The sequence below is a fragment of the Canis lupus genome, chromosome 2, assembly GCF_011100685.1.
Source record: "Canis lupus familiaris isolate Mischka breed German Shepherd chromosome 2, alternate assembly UU_Cfam_GSD_1.0, whole genome shotgun sequence".
NCBI lineage: Eukaryota > Metazoa > Chordata > Mammalia > Carnivora > Canidae > Canis > Canis lupus.
In genome coordinates, this window is record NC_049223.1 from 27035217 (window position 1) to 27043130 (window position 7914).

Here is a 7914-nt window from a genome sequence, read left to right on the forward strand (position 1 = left end):
GGCCTCACATCTCCACCATTCTTCACCACCCTGAAGCTAGCTCTGTGCCTCATCTCTGGCTGCCTGAAGCTGGCCTCTGAATCTCAGCCTCCCGTGTGGCTATCAATCACCAACAGAACCTTACCTGAGAAAGGGGCTTGGAGGGCAATGCTGGATTCTGTGTTGAAGAAGCAAAACTCATAATGTGGGAAGAAATCTCCCTGCTAAAAATCAACAAGCTGGAACACCTAGTGGTTCAGTGGTTGAGCATTTACCTTCAGCTCAGGGCATGATCCTGGGGTCCTAGGATCGAGTCTTACATGGGACTCCTAACAGGGAGCCTGCTTCTTCCTCCGCCTAGGTCTCTGCCTCTCTCTCTGTGTCTCTAATAAATAAATAAATAAATAAATAAATAAATAAATAAATAAATAAAATCTTTTTAAAAAACAAAAAGCAACAAGCTATGGAGCCATGAACAGATGTGGAGATGTGGGTACATTTTCATTTTTGCAAATTCATGGTAACATTGTGAATAAGGGAAGGATCCTTCTCATCCCTCTGGAACTTCAACTTATACTCATCTATTAGTCATTCTTTACCGTGAGATTGTACATTGCTAGTGGGAAGGAATCTTTGTTTTGTTTGTGAATATATCCAGAGCAAATAAAATAAATCCTAGCACATAGCAGGTGCTCACTAAGTATGCATTGGATGAATGAATTCGTTTAATTCATTCATTCAGCTTACAAAAGTGAACAAAACACAGTGCCAGAATTCAGCCTGCTTTCAGCAGCTGCTGATCTCTGGGTCTGCAGGGAAGGAGAGCAATCCCAGTGGCCTGTGATAGTGTGCGTTAACAGAGAATGACCTCTCAGAGAGCTCCAAAGACATCCCTACTCTGGTTTGCAGAAGAGAGTTTCTGGAAGGACGCCCTGGAGAATAAGTATGAATTAGCCAGAATGCTTAGAATGGGTGAGCCCATGAGGGAGGTAAAAAAGGAGGGTGTCCAGGCCAAAGGAGTAGCAGGTACAAAAGCCAGGACATGAAAAAGCCTGAGACTTGAAGCTCAATGCAGATGTCTTTTGGTCATAATCTGCCTCTGGGTTTCCAGTCACTTACAAGGTCACACTGGGGGTGGGGGTGGGTGGCAGGGAGAGAGAGAACCAGGTTGCAGCAGAAAACCAAAAATTAACTTTAAGTTGTCCCCAAAAACCTTACTGGGGAAGCTGTCATTTGTAGCAAATCAGTGATGGATAGTCACCTTTTCCTATATCAGCAACGGACAGTGTCATCTTTGTATCACCAAAACTAAAAAACATTGGAACTCGTGGCCCATCACACACATGGGCAGTGTGATCAAACGTGGTTCTTCAATAAGAAAACAAATAGCCAATTTAAAAATGGCCAAAAGAGCAGGACACTTCATCAAAGAAGATTCAGAGGTAGAAAATAAGCATATGGGAAGATGCTCCACACCATATGGTGTTGGGGAGTTACAAACTCAAATGAGAATGAAGGGCCACTAGACACTTATTAGGATAGCTAGCCATTTTTTTTAAAAGATTTTATTTCTTTGAGAGAGAGAGCAAGCACAAGCAGGAGGGGGCAGAGGGAAAGGGAGAAGCAGACTCCCTGCTGAGCAGGAAGCCCAATGAGGGGCTCATTCCCAGGACCCCAGGATTGTGACCTGAGCCAAAGGCAAGCCCTTAACCCATTGAGCCACCCAGGTGCCCCTAGGATAGCTAAAGATTTTTTAGTGACAGTGTAAAAAGCTGACAAGGTTGTGGAGCAAGAGGAACTCTCTTTCACTGCTGGTGGGAATGCAAGATGGCACGGCCACTTTGGAAGACATTTTGGCAGTTTTTTATAAAACAAACCATATGCTCATGCTCTCTGGTATTTACCCAAATAAGCTGAAAACCTGTGTCCACACATGAATCTACACATGGGTGTTTATGGCAGTTTTATTTATAATTGCCAACAACTGGAAGCCACTAAGATGTCCTTTAGTAGGTGAATTGATACCCAAGGTGGTCCATCCAGACCGTGCGATATTATTCAGCACTAAAAAGAGATGAGCTCTCAAGCCAAGGCATGAGGGAACCTTAAGTGAATATTAGTTAGTGGAAGAAGCCAGTCTGAGAAGGCTCCATACTGTATGACCCCAACTCTATGATATTCTGAAAACGCAAAACCATAGAGACAGTAAACAGGTCAGTGGTTTTTAGGGGGTAGGAAAGAGGGAGGGATGAATGTGCAGAGCACAGAGGATCCTTATGGCAGCGAACATCATCTGGATGATGCGACAATGGGGAATAACTGCCATGATACACTTGTCCAAACCCACAGATCATAAAACACCGAGAGCGAACCCTAATGCCAACAATGGGGAAAAGATAGTTCATTCATTTCTTTCACATTCATTCATTCAACAGCTCTGAAGACATCCATACACTCTCCTAAAGCAGCAGCATGGCTCACTAAATTTAATTCATGTCCTTTTTGATAATCTTGATTTTTAAAGTCCAAACAAATTTCATACCAAAGCCAAAAATAAACAGAAGCAATGGTTATTTTTTAACATGCTATTTTGAACCACCACAGGCCTGGCCCACCAGAGATTCTAACATACCTTCTAAGGAGCTTCCCCCTGCTTCCACCCCACCCCTGCCCCAGCACAGTGATCACTGGGACACAGAAAGTCTATGCCAGCTGTAGAAGAAGGCAGTGTCTGATGAGAAGTGTAAGAAATATACAAACAAGGGGCGCCTGGGTGGCTCAGTGGTTGAGCATCTGCCTTTGGCTCAGGCCATGATCCCAAAGTCCTGGGATCGAGTCCCACATCAGGGTCTCTGCAGGGAGCCTGCCTTTCCCTCTGCTTCTGTCTCTGCCTCTCTCTGTGTGTCTCTCATGAATACATAAATAAAATCTTAAAAAGAAAAAAAAAGAAACATACAAACAAGAATTACTCGGGGCGGGGGGGAACCATCACCAACTGGAACTAGAAGGTGGTATATAAGGTTGGAACTGAAGGATGGGGAGGATTTGAAAAGCAGAAATGGAAGAAAGAAGAGCCATAAAAAGAAAGTGGCGTAGGAGAAAACAGAGTGAGCAATGAGTCATCACAGTTCACAAATGAAAAAAGCTGAATTGTCTAGTCTGACTGGAACCAACTCAGTAAGTCAGCACCTGGTGTCCTACACATAAGTAACAACTCACTAAATATTTGTGGATGAATAAATAAATTTTGCAAAGTCTGAGAGAAGAATACTAAATTGCTGCAAGACAGCCAAGAGCCTTCGATACACGCAGAGACGTCAGCCTCTATGCTGATGGTAACAGGAACGTATAAGTTTTGGAACAGAGATGGGGCAGGAGCATAGCTGTGTGCTTTAGAAAATGTATCTCGCCACTACCTATGGGATGGAGAAAAGCCCGAGGAAAAAGCAGTACAAGAGAAGTCTATGCAGTGACCCAGCCATGAAATAATGGAGAGTTTACACTATCTTTTATATGTAACCATCTCATACAATGGTTGTCTTGAATCTTTCATGAAAAGACATGGCGAGGGACACCTGGGTGGCTCAGTGGTTGCGTGTCTGCCTTTGGCTTTGGTCATGATCTTGGGGTCCTGGGATGGAGTCCCACATCGGGTTCCCTGCAGGGAGTCTGCTTCTCCCTCTGCCTCTGTCTCTCTCTCTGTGTCTCTCATGAATAGATAAATAAAAGCTTTAAAAAAGAAGAAGAAGAAGAAGAAGAAGAAGAAGAAGAAGAAGAAGAAGAAGAAGAAGAAGAAGAAGAAGAAGGAGAAGGAGAAGGAGAAGGAGAAGGAGAAGAAGAAAAGAAGAAGAAGAAGAAGAAGAAGAAGAAGAAGAAGAAGAAGAAGAAGAAGAAGAAGAAGAAGAAGAAGAAGAAGAAGGAGAAAAGACATGGTGAGAAAAAAACATTATTACACGTAATTTAAATACACTCTTTCTTCCATAGTTATTGATTCAACCTAGTGTAATTTGCCTTCTGATTTCAAAAAGAATAGGCACATGTTTACTGTGGAAAATGTGCAAGGAGACAAAAAAAGTATTTTGCTTCTGAAATTATATATCACATGTAGAAAATATAAACATATATTTATGTTCTGTATTCTATGAAGACACCCACGTGCACACATGTATTCAGATCACTTTCCACATACCTATTTTGTAACCTGGATTTTTCTTTCTGTGAAAACAAAATTGCTTTAATTTTTCTCTAATTATAAAAGTAATATCCTCTTATAAAAAGCAAAGATAGTGACACTGTAAAGAAGAAAAATAAAACCATGTGTAACCCCATCACTGAATGAAAACTGCTACTATCAATATTTTGTTAGTGTTTCTAGGTTTCCCTCCCTTTATATAAATGGGTTAGAGAGATAGATGATAGAGTCGTAGATAGAGTTCTTAATGTGATAATGCTTCATTCATGCTTTTGTAATCTTTTTATCTAAAGATGTGATGAAATACACATCCCCGATAGGGTTAGATATTCTTTTACAACGCGATTTTTTAATGACTGTACAGTGTTCTCAAACGATTGTTCTGTCACTTATTTAAGAAATTCTACTGTTGTCCTTAGGTAGTTTGCAAGTTTTTGCTGTCATAAACAACTCTATGCTGGGCATCATTGTCAATTCCTCTTGCCTAAATTCAAGATTAAGTTTCTTAGGATAAACTCACAAAGATAAAATTGTTCAATCGGAGTGTGACTCTGCTCTTGTCGCTCACTTAAAAACTTGTAAACACAGTGCCTGTCATCTGTTAAAAAGCTGTATATCAGATTTATTTTTGTGATCATCTCTCTCTTTCCTAAATGAGCCAATTGATCCACTCTTCTTCAGAGTACCGAGAAGGTATTAAATGAGGCAAAACCAAGAGCAGTAGTTGAGTACGGAGGGGCAGTAACTGAAAACTGAATTGTTCACCACTACAATGCCAATGGAGTTGGGGTTGGACCACCATCAGCCACGACCAAGGACAGGAGAGACTGGGAAGCCATTGGTGCCCCTGGGCAGCCAAGATCTCGTAGCACACCCTGTGTGGCCACCATTATGCCCCCAGGGCAGCTTTATCACCTCCCTCAACAGTCATCCCTGATACAAATGTCAATTCTCCCCCAACCTTTTTATCTTCTGTACTTTTCATCTTCCGGTAATCTCTGCTTTTAAATTTTTACTCATTGGAGCGAAAAAGAAAGAGTACATGTGTATGTGCATTTGTGTGTGTGTACATGAATGCACATGCGTGTACAGGCACACGTGATTATTGTGTGAACATTGCATGCCTTTCTTAGTCCAATGGGTGATAGAATTTACTAACACTTGAGAACATTCATTCCATGTGGTGAGTCTAAAACACTGAGTTTACAGACACGACCATGGGTTGCATAATTCGTGGTCATTTAGGATTCCTAAATACCACAGAATACAAATACTAACAAAACTATCACAGTAAGGATGCCAGTTTGTGTTGCTACATAGCTTTTATTTCATGAATATACAAAAATCAACTAAATATAACGTTGGAACTTTTTTTTTAATAGTAACTGCAAATATTTCAAATACTCCATAAGATGATATTAAAGTGAACTAGTAATCATCATTCCTGCCCCTGTGCGTCCAAGCCCCTGGTTTCTTCTCCAAGCTTCTTCAAGAAGATCTTGACACTGGACCCAGGTCTTATCCACAAATGTTATCCTCAGGTCTAAAGTAAAGAAAGAGCCAGGAATCTCTGATGTTTTGAAAGAAGAAAGCCAGGACCCAAAAGTACCTGTGTAGACAAAGTAGGGAGGAGGGGGTGGCAAAGGGATTGAGAAACCTCACTCAAGTTCAAAGAAACCACTGTATTAAAAATGATGAGGGAAGGCCACAGGCTTCTTCAAATCTGTATATAAATAGAAACCCATCAAAGCTTATATCTTAATTCTAAATGCAGGATTATATCTTAATTCTAAATGCAGGATTCTGGTATTGTTTTTGGTTGGACTGCAAATTGCATTAAACACTCCACTCACCCCCACCCCCTCAGTAGCAAAATTCAAGGGAATGAAAAAAAAAAAAAAAGCCCTAGTAATCAAGATCAAGAATATTTTGACCCAATATTTTTAAATAAGAATCAATGTAAAAAATGTATGGTGAACAAATTATGAAACATTTTAATAAAGACAAGGTCATTTGTTTTTTAATTTTTACCTATGAAAATTTGGATTGAAGTATTCTTTATCTCAATTATTGGGTTTGTGCCTGAGGTGTGGGCTTCACTCTCCTCACCCTGGTCCCAGCCTTAAAGGAAACCAAGTCTCAGGTGCAAGTTGAAATCTGGTCTGTTTGGGGTGAAGAGGAAGAGGGTGGGAAAAGGAGGCTTCTCCTGCATTCCTGAGAATGTCTCAGGCACAGAAGCCCTGCCTCTCACCCAGAGGAGACTCTGCGTCTGCCCAAATTTACCAAAAATAAAAATAAATGCAGGATGCCCAATTCAATGTGAATTTCAGGTAAGCAAGGAATGCTTTTTCAGTATAAGTATGTCCCATGCAATATTTGGGACATACTTATACTTTAAAAAAAAAAAAAAGCAAACAAACAAACAAAAAACTCTAAATCGTTGTTTGTCTGAAATTCTATTAAACCGGGCATCCTGTATTTTATCTGGCAACCCTACCTCCACTCCACTCCCACCCCTCCCCCAGGAAGCCTCCCCTAACCCCAACAAGAGTTTCTATCTACCCTGAGAGAGATGGTCACTCTGAAGGCCCATAGCAAGAACAAAAGAAATAAAAATAACAAACGAACTGAAAGCCAGCCCAACACGGAAAGAATGTTATTGCACTTTTGCTGACAGAGACCAACGGAGATTTCCAACATAAACAAGGAAATTTAATCTCTCATTTGCAAAAGCTTCCCCTGTGCTAATTTGTTAACTGCTCATGTAGAGACACAGAACCAAATACATTTTGTTGAGCTTCTTTTTTCTTATATGATGCAAATCAAAGCAATCCCTGCTGATAAGTGCAGCAAGAGATAGATGCCAGAAATGGTGGGGCTGGGCCGTACCCCCACAGTCTCCAAGCTGTTTGATGAACTGGTCAAGTCAATCAAACTTAACCTCTTTTTCCCAACCAAACGAATTATTTGGTCAACCAATGTCATGAGCCACTTCGGTCAAAAGTTGTGTATTGTGCCATAGTTGTGAGGCTACAGATTACTTCAGATCTAAAATCAGTGTGGGTTTGCCTGTTAGTGTTTGTTTTTGTCCTACATTCAGCCTGTTCTCTGGCTCCCAGGTAGGAGGCAAATGTATCCTAAATCCCCAGGAAAAAAAGCTGCTCACACACTCTGCTGCTTACAAAGGAAGTCAGTGAGGGTTTTCTCCCCTTTTCACAATCAGAGAATATGCTATGTCATCTAGCTGAAGCTGAGAGAAGGCAGGTATGGTTTTTATTTAAAAATACTACTTGTGGCGGGGGTCTGGGTGGCTCAGTGGGTTTAGCATCTGCCTTTGGCTCACGTCATGATTCTGGAGTCCTGAGATCTAGCCCCATGTAGGACTCCCTGCTCAGGGGGGAGTCTGTTTCTCCCTCTGCTCTTCACCCCACTCATGCTCTCTCACTCTCTCTCTCCCAAATAAATAAATAAAATATATTTTTTAAAAATACTACTTTTTCAATCAAGGCTCTTTCTGCTCACCAAATCTAGGTTGCTGCTCCACATGGTATTGGGCACTTTTTCAGCTCTGTGCACTTGATCTACTTCCCAGAGATGTGCCTTGCTGATCGAGATTTCAGCTCAAGATCAGCTAGAAAAGGTCTCTGTCTGCCTCTGTTTATTTCTTTCGTCATTTTTTTCTATGTATTTTTCCTTTGCTACAAAACTGGATTCTATACAAATTTATCTTTTTCACATCTTTA